We start from the raw sequence: 11,149 nt of genomic DNA, 5'->3' as shown, positions 1-11,149 counted from the left end.
CGCAGCCAGTCTCGGTCTCGCGAAATTGAGCGAGATTACGGAAGCCGGAAGGATTGGTCAAGGTTTTCCGGAGCTAAGGGCCAACTACGGCTCTGAGGTAGCGTTGCGTGTGACAAGTTTGTTTCTTAAAATTTCCGAGGTGTTAGTGCATTGAAACGGTCTGAGCTCTAATCTGTGGTAAATAATTCATTATCTTGTTAGCGAGGACCTTCCAAGTGCCAGTGTCAGGATGAGAACCCCAAACCTTAAAGTTTCTTCCCTCAGGTACTTGCTGGGTAAACCACTACCTACGCCTCAGGCACAACCACGTTAAAACGACCGCTCTGGGAAATTTCCTGGTAGGCTAAAGGGCGGAAGAAAGGAAGGACACTAACATTTGTTAAGCACCGGAGTTGTGTTCTCCATCCATATCTTGATCACTGTTAGTGATTTTAGATTTAATTTAAAACCAGAATGGCTTTAATGCCTAGACATTGCATATATACATTCTTTTTATTTCTCTAAGTGGTTTCTCAAAATTTAGTGTCCATAAAGTTTACTATATAGTTTGTTTCCGTTGAAATCAATATTAAAATACTTAAGTGTAATTCAGGTGATTTTCAAAGGTAATTGTGACTTAGGCTCTTTGCCCCCTTTTCCCTTTTTTAATTGCCATACCCGCGGCTTATGAAAGTTCCCAGGCACAGGAGACTGAACAGGAGCCCCAGCTGTAACCTATTGCATAGCTGCAAGTTACTCCACAGCTGTGGCAACGTGGGATCCTTAAACCTACTGGGGCCGGGATGCAACCCACAACTCCACAGTGACCCAAACCGCTGCATTCGGCACCACTGTGGAGGAACTACCCCCACCCTATCCCTTACTTATTGACTTGAGAACCTAACCACTGTACCTCCTTGTACTCTCATTTTAGAGACTGAGGAAAACGATCAAGAGATTCAATAAATTGCTCAGCGTCACCCAGCTGGCAAAAGGCTGGAGTTAGAATTCTAACGTAGGTCTGAATAAATTTCAGAGTTGCTAGACAAAATGTTTTTATTATATGGAAGGGCTAACTTATTCTAATACTGAGATAATGCGTTTTTGTTTTATTGCAGTATATTAAAATCTGTACTATTTAAATATGTGTAGTTTAGGCCTTTTGAGCAAAAATAAATAGCAGCAGTTATTTTTCCACCTCTCCAGCTATGTGTATTTGGTGAGATCTCTTTGACCTTCACTGTCTCACCACCTGGATAGAAGACCCAGACCTAGTGAATAACTTCACACTGTTTTGTAAAAAATCCAAGCAAAAAGGTAAACAGTCTACTAAGACTTGAGAAAATGGAATAAAGAATGTAAGTTTAAAAGATAATAAATTTCAGAGTTCCCACTGTGGTGTAGTGGGTTAAGAATCCAACTGCAGTGACTCAGGTGGCTGCAAAAGTGTGTGTTTGATCCCCAGCCTGCCACAGTGGATTAAGAGATCTAGCTTTACTCCACCTGGGGCATGGGTCACAGCTAGGGTTTGTATTCAGTCCCTGGCCCAGGGAACTTCCATGCCATTAAAAAAAAAAAAAAAAAAAAAAGGAAAAAAAAAGATAATAAATTTCAAGCCACTAGGGGTGTATCAGGGAAGTTTAAACAGTGCTGCAAACTGATTTGTGTTAAGCTATAGCTCTAGACAATGGCTGTTTTTAGGAAAGAGGGTGCTGTCTGTGAAAAGGAAAGCTAACACGAAAAAGGAACTATGTGCATTATATCTTATCTGATAAATAAGATAATGTGATTTTAGTTAGGGTTGATCTGTTATTAGGGATCTAATTATCTCTGAGGGACTGAGAAGCCAGTGTCTGGACAGTGAACCAGATGCTGGACAGTGGCACTTAGTTTGAGAATGCCACCTTGTGAGGCCATTCTTGAGTAGCACATGCCTTCATCTCTATGGGATCTGGCTTACTCTTTTTCCTGATTCCAACACCAGAGTAACCTCCAACCACCCCATACCTTGAACATCTAATATTGGTGTGGTATGGCCATGAAAATAGGAGAAAGTAACCAGACTAGGGTTTTCTATCTTTGGTTAGTGCTGTCCTTAAAAGGAGTAGCGGTAGTAGTTAAGTGCCAGAGGCACCCTGTTTACTTCCCAAATACCACCCCCATAGAAGGGGCTTGAGCCTTCTACAATTACAGGTGTATTTGAATTCGTTTCCTGCTGGGATGGATGCCTTAGACTTTGAAAGGGACATTGAAGGGGACAGAGTACTGGATCTTTGAGGAAGGACTGGTGGGAGTGAGTGAGGAGAGAAAGTGAGCAACTAGTTTTGCTTCTTGGAGAAACCAGTTCCATATATGGGGCTTCTCAAGATGGACATAAAAAAACACTTTTTTTTTCAGTTCTTGCTTTAACTTTTTGGGTTACTGGTTTGGCCTTTACAAATATTTTCCCACACTAATCATTATTAATGATTAGGTGAATATATGGGAGATAAGAAAGGGCAGCACATTCAAGACAATCCACTCTTTGGGGTCTGCATCTTGGGCCTATTTTTATTGTGATGTCAAATTCCATTTCTAAATAAACACATATGTGTATCTTTTAAAAAATACTCTCTAGGCCCTGGATATATAAAGATGAAAAAAACACCTGGTTCCTGTGTGGCACACAGTTCAATAGAGGAGTAGATGTAAGAAGCAGCAAATATGGCATAGTGGTAAGTGCTATTGTTATGGACACCTGCTGCATATCTGCTTATTCCCCTCCCCCCTTTTTTTTCTTCTGGGAGATGAAGTAGTGGTAATTAATGAACATAAGAGAGGAGGGGAGGAAGTATGTGCATTTCAAGATGAGGGAGCAATATAATTAAAGGATTAGAGATGTGAATAAGCAAAATACTCTGGATACTGCAAGATTGAAGTTAGGGGTATTTTAGTTATGGACATTTATGTAAGTGTGTCATTTTAGGCAGGTTAGAGATTGGTGGGAAGAGATTCCCTGTCTCTGCATGAGTGAACACACACACGCACGCACACAAAGATTAAATGCCTGATTTATTTAGCAAAGAACACAAAAACTTAGCTAAAGAAAGGTAACCATATAAAGTAGGGAAAGAAACAGTATCGCAAAGTAGCTTTTCTTAGATTCCCCAATTTTCTCAAAATAATGTGTGGCTGTTAGTAACACTGTTTGGAAAAGATAAAGTCTATTCCGAACTCAGAAACTTGTATATTACCTTTTGGAAATATTCACAAACAATCTATGACTATATAGGTATTTATAGACTGTTTTTTTCTGGTTCTTAACTCTGATGTAAACCATTTCAGCAAAGTCCATCCTCACCTGGAATTAAGGATAGAATGTGTATATCAAGAAAGGGTGAGTAGAACCGAATAAGATCCTAGGGGTATATTATTACTCCTCTCTCTAATTTTTCAGCATCTTTTTTTTTTTTTCTTAAAAAAAATCCCCCTTAAAAAAATTTTTTTTTTTTTTTTGTAATGGCTGCACCCATGGCATATGGAAGTTCCCAGGCCAGGGATTGAATCCAAGCCACAGCTGCAATGCATGCTGGCCACTGTGCCAGGCCAGGGATCGAACCCATACTTCTTCAGGGACCCAAGATACTGCAGTCGGATTCCTAACCCAGTGTGCCAGAGTAGGAACTCCCTCCAAAATTCCTTTTTGTTGCTTAAGCTAGCTTGAGTAAATTTATGGTTTGGAACCAAAAGAAACTTGACTAGTTCAGTAAGAAACCATCAACTAGTCTCTGCTCTAGTTTCTACTCTAATGTTTTAAAAATGAAGAAACAGATATGGAAAAGTTAATAATTTGTTCAAAAACTAATTTTAGAATCTACATTATCTTCCTGTATATCAAATATTCTTTCTACCATGCCATACATCTAAGATGATCATCAGAAACCATGCTCCCTAAGGGTATGGTTTATAAATATATATGTGTGGAACTTCCCTTAACATCTAAAGATATGTGTTGAACACTTTTTCTATGATGAGGCCACTTGGTTTCATTCATAAGCACATGGTGCAAGAGGTTTAGATTACAGCTTCGTTACCACTTAAGGTGGTTAGCTTTGTTGTACTCAAAGTTCTATTCAAAATCTCCTTAAATTGACCCAAGAAAATGTGAAGAATACTAAATGGAAAGTGTAGCTAGACCAACAAAAAGTCCGTCTTCATTATTAAAAACATTGTTCAAATTACAAGCCCTTGTGGTAGAGGTCCGTTTATTTTCATTCATTCAGTAATCTTTGTTTCCATTATCCTACTATTTATTTTTTTCTATTACAGACCAACACATCTCTTTAAGAAAAGCACTGCTGATCTAATATTTATCCACTTGAGGGTGCCATAAGATCATTGTGGGTATCAAATTTTCTACCAGAAAACCAACTGCAAATTAAAGATTCAGGGATAGGAAATGGCAACCTATTATATAGCATCATTTTAAGATAGTTATGTCTGTAACACCTTGTCCATTTTTCAAGAACTAGTAAATGTTTTGAGGATATTTTAATGCAAATCAGTTCATATCTCATTGTCTAGGATTGATTAGCTCAGTAACTTTGAATTACTTTTGCCAAGAGGAAAGGTCATTGATTTCAGTTCCAATATGGGCTGGTTAAATTGAACAGACTCAGAGGTGAATACTGCACAACTCCAGGGAAGGGTGTTGGAGGAGGTGTTGGTGCATTTACATCATAATCCATATATGATATAGGTGGCAGTCCCAGAGATGTGTAGTGCTTGACCATACACAGTGGCCACCTGCAGTGCGATTCTCAGCCATTTATCCATGTTTGTCTTTGTTTACTAAAGGGACTTGAAAACAGAAAGAGGATATTTAAGAATAAATACATCATGATTGTTGGAAAAAAAAAAACAGTTGAAAGATGTATGCAATAGTTGCATAAAATAGTTCAGTATGCTTATCTCCAGGTACTTTGTCATGACTGCTTATAAATGTACAAACACACACATACTTCTTAGATTCTTATTTTGTGACAGTTTCTCAGAATACTATGCAAGGGATCATGTCAGGATTATAACTAAGAAAAATTGATAGTTTAATTGATGCTAAATAATTAGTATTCCTGGTCAATACATTCTGGATTGGTTTGATACTCATTTTTAATGCAATGTGGACATTTCTTTCAAAAAGAGTAATTGAGCACCTTTTAAAAATTTTATTTATTAGGAGTTCCTGTTGTGGCACAGTGGTTAAAGAATCCAACTAGGAACCATGAGGTTTCAGGTTCGATCCCTGCCCTTGCTGAGTGGGTTAAGGATCTGGCGTTGCTGTGAGCTGTGGTGTAGGTCGCAGACGCAGCTCAGATCCCGTGTTGCTGTGGCTCTAGCGTAGGCTAGTGGATACAGCTCCGATTAGACCTCTAGCCTGGGAACCTCCGTATGCCGTGGGAGCAGCCCTAGAAAAGGCAAAAAGACAAAAATAAATAAATAAATAAATAAAAATTAAAAAAGCTTTATTTATTAAACTATAGTTGATTTTTAATATTGTGTTAGTTTCAGGTGTACAGCTTCAGATTTTTTCCCACTATAGATTGTTGCAAGATATTGAATATAGTTTCATGTGCTATACAGAAAAGTCCTTGTTGTTGTTTTGCAATTTTAAATTATAGTTGATTTATAGTTGTGCCAATTTCCGCTGTACAGCAAAGCAACTTAGTTATGTGTGTTATACACACATACATACACACACACGTTCCTTTTTATATTCTTTTCCATCATGATCTATCCCAAGAGATTGGAAATAGTAGTGATCATCTTTTAATTATTAAACAGTAACTCCTCTTATTTTGTTGATAGGAATACCAAAGAAGAATTTCATAAACTAGAAATCTATTAATGCTTTAGTATATTGCCCTTCTTAATGGAATCCATCAGAAGAGCCAGCATATCTGAGAAAAGATTAACTTTGATCCTGTCCACTTCTGATGTGACTTTTCATTATTGGTAGACATAAAATAGATTTCCAAATGCAGTTAATTGAGTGAATTAATTAATTCATCCAGCAAATATTTGAGGGTTAGGCACTGTTTCAGATGTTAGGGAAATAATGGTGGAAAAATACATGAAGATTCCTGCCTTCATATAGCTTACATTCTGGTGGACGGAGACAGACAATGAACAATAAATGTAATAAATAAGTAAATGATGTAGTATATTAGAGGATGTTAAATCCTGTACAAAAAGAAGTAAGTTAGGGTTGGGGAATTGGAATTTCAGAGAGATGGGTGTAATACTTTTTAAATAGAATGGTCAAGGTAGGTCTTACTGAGAAGATGACATTTAAGCATAGACTTGAAGGAAGTGAATTAGTTATTCATCTTATTTGAGAGAAAAAAATTCCAGGTAGAGACAACAGCCAGCACAAAGGTCATAAGGCAGGTAAGTACTTGGTGTATTAGGAATAGCAATGACAACATTATGGCAGGAACAGGATGAGCACAGTGGTACAGGGTTTGTAGGAGGTTAGAGGAGCTGGCTTTTATTCTTAGTGGAATAGGGGTTGCTTCAGGGTTTTAAGCAGAAAGACACATTATGACTTTCATTATCAAAGGATCATTTTGGCTGTATATAGGCTGGAGTTAACTAAATATGTGTTACTCATAAAGGAAAGGAAAAAACTTTAAGAAGGCTATCTTTTATGTCTTAGGAAACATAATTTCATTTTAAATTTATCCATCATTGCATAGAATGAGAATGTAAAATTTCAATGGCTGCCAGAAGATTAAGAGTGTGAGCAACTATTACCACCGTGGAGGAAGTTATAGTAGGACCAGTTTAGCCCGGGAGTCCTTGTTGTGTTTTGGGAACAGACCATCTAATCTTCCAAGACTCTCTTATCACCTATAAAAATAAAGGGTTGGATACAATGACCTTTCAGATTTAACCTTTAACATTTTCTGTTCTATGATAAAAGCAGTCCAGGTGCTAAAACTGCATGTCTCTCTTTAAGCCACTGTTTCTTTTTTTTATGAAATAAGTAATAAGTTCTTTTCCTGTCATTTGTATTGCATTGCTGGTAAGTGTGGATTCCTACTGTGGATAGTCTGTCTTTTTTTTTTTCCCCCTGCTTTTTAGGGCCATGCCTACGGCATATGGAGGTTCCCAGCCTAAGGGTCAAATCACAGCTGCAGCTGCTGGCCTGCACCACAGCCTCGTGGGATCTCAGCCATGTTTGCAACCTACAGCAACAGCTCATGGCAACGCTGGATCCTTATCCCACTGAGCAAGGCCAGGGATCAAACCTGCATCCTCATGGATACTAGTCAGGCTCATTACTGCTGAGCCACAATAGGAACTTCCTGGATAATCTCTTTAAATGGATGAAATTCTCTAGTTCCAATTGGGCATATAGAAAAGAGACCAGACATAGAAGTCACAGAAAAATATTGGTTGGTAATTCTCAGGAAGTCTGAATGTGACAGTTCCATGAAGTAGTCATTGCACTGGGAATCCTGTTTTTCAAGTGCAGAAATTCAAGTCAAGCTTGGGAGACAGATACACACTAACCAAATTAATGAGACACTGATTTAGAAATCATTTTGATGATGTTTAAAGGTGAAATATAAATGTCATGTACAACAGAAACTCATGTGGAATATCAATATAGTCTCCTATGAGAAGCTAGCTTTAGTCAGAAGAAGTTTGTGAAGCTGGTATTAGAGGAAAAGCAGTCTGTTGGGTGATGTTCATGACTAATTTCATCAAACTATGTAATCTTATGCATTCATTTCCTCTATGTGAGTATATCTGCTAAGGCTGTATGATCCTTTGCTCATCCAAGCACCCCTTCCACCTCTCCCTCTTTATCTCTGTCTTTCTTTCCCACACCCTCTTTCTCCCTTCTTCTCTCCCAATCTCCCTCTCTCTCCCCACCTCTTCTCTTTATATAAATATATATGTTGTAGTCTCTTTCTGTATATATATGTTATATTCTCCTTATATACCATTTTATGTATATATATATGTAATTATACTTGCCGTTTTTGAGGCAGTTTTCAAAGATTTTCTTTTAACCTTTTTTGAAATGAAAGCCCAATATACAAGACAGATAACAGAACTATCTTTGTTGGTGCATTGATAGAAGATATTAAGCAACCTGTTAACACCTTCTCCACTCTTCCTTGCCCTGCTGTGGCTGGAGAGGTACCTTTAAGGAATATCTCAGACTTGTTAACAGATTAATTCTTCAGGCAAAGTTCAATATCATTGATTATGTTTCAGCTTAAGTTATAGTCATATTCTAATCATTATTCTCTATGTCTATACTGTAGTCACTCTGTAATTATTTGTTTCTTAAGCTCTCCAGCCATGCACACAGTTCTCTTCTGCTTGTAGCCACTTCCACAAATGGTGATTCTTGTGCTTTATGCTTTACTTATTCCTGGTTTCACTTTATGAGAAAGTAATCTGATTTCCAAGTTTAGGAGAGCTCCATTCTTTGCTCCAATAAATTCACTGTTAAGCCCTTTATCATCTTGTCTCTGCCTATGTATCCTACTTCATTTTTAGCCTTCTCCGTCATCATCATTTGTCATTCAACCACATGGATTTTCTGATATTTTCTAAATACGCCAAGTTTTCCCCACTTCAGAGCTTTTGTACTTGCTATTTTCTGAAATGCTCTTCCCTTACTTTATTTTATTTTTATTTTCAGGTCTTAGCTTAAAGGTGACCTCTTCTCTCTCAAAACACTCCATTTATTTCCATAATAGCAGTTATCATAATTTATTTTCTTTTTGTCTTCTTGATTATCTGTATTCTTCACTAAAATATAAGATCCATGAAGGCAGGGCCATGTCTCTCTGGTTCATGACTCTGTACTTAATAACTAGCTCAGTGCCTGGCACACATCAGGTACTAAATAAATATGTTTGGATGAATGAATGACAATGTAAAAGTGTTTACAGGCAGATGTCACACTCAGAGTTAGGAATAGGACATGGTATATCATATATGTCACATATATGGCTGAGAAAGGCTTAATTAACCAGGTTGCATGAAGGGGACCTGGAAATCAATTCTAATTCTGGACCGTGGTAACATTTCTTGGCTTGGGAGGTAGTTAAGGCAAATAAAACATGTCATCTGGAAATTACAGCAACAAAAAGCAGTATTCCAAAAACGTAGTTCATATTACTGGTTCAGTGTGGAATAAAAATGCTTTCTGGACAAGTGAAAGGAGCATGGTAACTGGATCCTCCAGAAGCAGATGGGTTGATTTTTTTAAAATACTTTAAAGGAGTTTTTTCCCCTTTATCTTAATTATGAGTTAAATGGTATGATAGATTAAAAAAAATGCAGTTTTCTCTCATCCTCTCTTATTTTTCTTCTCCATGGTTTACATTTGTTGCCTTTTATCTTGTTTTTAATTATAATTTAATTATAAATTAAAATTTTATTAATTTTTGTTGATTTCATGATATCTGTGATTAGGATTGCCCTCTTTAAGGTGTGACTAGGAATAGTCTCTCTGTAGTATTCTGTGTATATAGGACAAATGCCTGCATGCTTGTTGTGTTAGTAAGGATTCTCCAGAGAAATATATCCAGCACAACAGTGTGTGGAGATATGTATATATGAATATGAAAGAAAAGAGGATTATTTCTATAACTTTTATCATTTCTACAGAATAAAATAACTAGTACTATTATTAAAATGTAAAGATTTAGAGAAGAGTAAAATTCACAGTAGTATAGTATAGTATAATTTCACAATATACATACCATTACATTGATTATTTCTGTATAATTATCAGATATTTCCAGTGCTTTGCTATTGGCTCTTATTTCTGATGAAATTAAGGATAACTCCTTTCCTGAACTATGTAACAAAAGAGTATCTGTGGGACCCTTGGAATTAGTGAAATAAGAACTGAATTGGTAACATTTTTATACCACTTATTAGGATATTTGTTTTATGGACTATTCTGTGTTGATATAATCCACTTTCCCAATGTTCATGGAGCAAGAGAGTGTTGAATTTTGAGCAAATGTTCTCATGATAGATTCTATTAAAAATAATTAAGCAAAAATATATTTTATATAAGAAATACTAAGTGGGTTATACTAAGTGGATTAATAGCATATCACTGCTGAAAGTTTCTCATTATTTACAAACCTATTTGCCTATTTGTCCTTTTCACACATTGATGCCTTACCTCTTCTCAGAGCTTCTATGTAAGACTGTTGGGCATGCAAGTCCATTTAGGTCTGTATTCCCTGCCAGTTTTCCTGAAACTCTTTTTTTTTTTTTTGATCTTTTGTCTTTTCAGGGCCATGCCCATGGCATGTGGAGGTTCCCAGGCTAGGGGTCTTATTGGAGCTGTTGTTGCCGGCCTATTCTATGGCTCCTAGCAACGCCGGATCCTTAACCCACTAAGCGAGGCCAGGGGTGGAACCCGCAAACTCATGGTTCCTAGTCGGATTCGTTTCTGCTGCGTTTCTCCCTGAAACGCTATCTTAAGTGTTCATTTCATGCAAGACCCACATTCATCTGGGGCATGTGACACATTTCTTCTCTAAGGCCAGCCTTAACTCATCACATCTCCTGTCTTGGAGGAAACCATGAAAATCCTTTTAGATCTTACTCACTTGAGCCTCTGTTTGCCCTCTTCTAATGGATTATGTTTTATTTTCCCAAGGCCATGCAGTGAGAAAACACCAGCCCCCTATCATGTCATTGACTTCAGCTTTCTGTATTATTAAATTCTGAAACTTTTCAATTTTATTAAAAAAGAGAAGTTAATCCCTCCTTTGTTCTCCAGGAAATTGCTTTTCCTTTGTATTCCAGGAAGTCATTTCTAGTTCCCATCTTTTGCTTCTCATTTAGTAACTTCTCTTTTGTCCAAATTTTGTGAATAAATCTTGTAGCTGATCTCTCTACATGAAATATCTGCATTATAGTCATTACAGTAGTAATAAAATTTGACTATACAATCTAGTTTATGTATCTATAGAAATTTATTATGAGTTATGATAGTATGATTTATGAATTATTAATTGATTTTTCCCCTGGTATAAATGATTAAATGGTGATCCTCTTCTCAATTGGCACCTATGTAGAGGGATACCTATTATTTTAGGGTTTGTCAATAATATTTTAAATGGAGAAAATCAAAAGCCTT

The 11,149-nt window shown here is 36.9% G+C and overlaps 1 protein-coding gene across 1 annotated transcript in view; it reads left to right on the top strand.

Moving 5' to 3' along the window:
* The first annotated feature begins 21 nt into the window (after positions 1–21).
* Positions 22–11,149, top strand: part of PEX5L (peroxisomal biogenesis factor 5 like) — a 782,439-nt gene continuing 771,311 nt past the window's right edge. Inside the window, exons 1-2 of the mRNA XM_084990388.1 lie at positions 22–97; positions 2,597–2,693. The gene's annotated coding sequence lies outside the window, so the exon portion shown is untranslated. The remainder of the gene's footprint in view (positions 98–2,596; positions 2,694–11,149) is intronic.

The sequence above is a fragment of the Sus scrofa genome, chromosome 13, assembly GCF_054392235.1.
Source record: "Sus scrofa isolate SSC_HxYL_T2T_F1_AM1 chromosome 13, Sscrofa_HxYL_maternal_Yorkshire_Landrace_v2.0, whole genome shotgun sequence".
In the NCBI taxonomy this organism is placed as follows: domain Eukaryota; kingdom Metazoa; phylum Chordata; class Mammalia; order Artiodactyla; family Suidae; genus Sus; species Sus scrofa.
The sequence above is the reverse complement of the archived record's forward strand: the minus strand, read 5'-3'. Positions and strand labels throughout refer to the sequence as shown.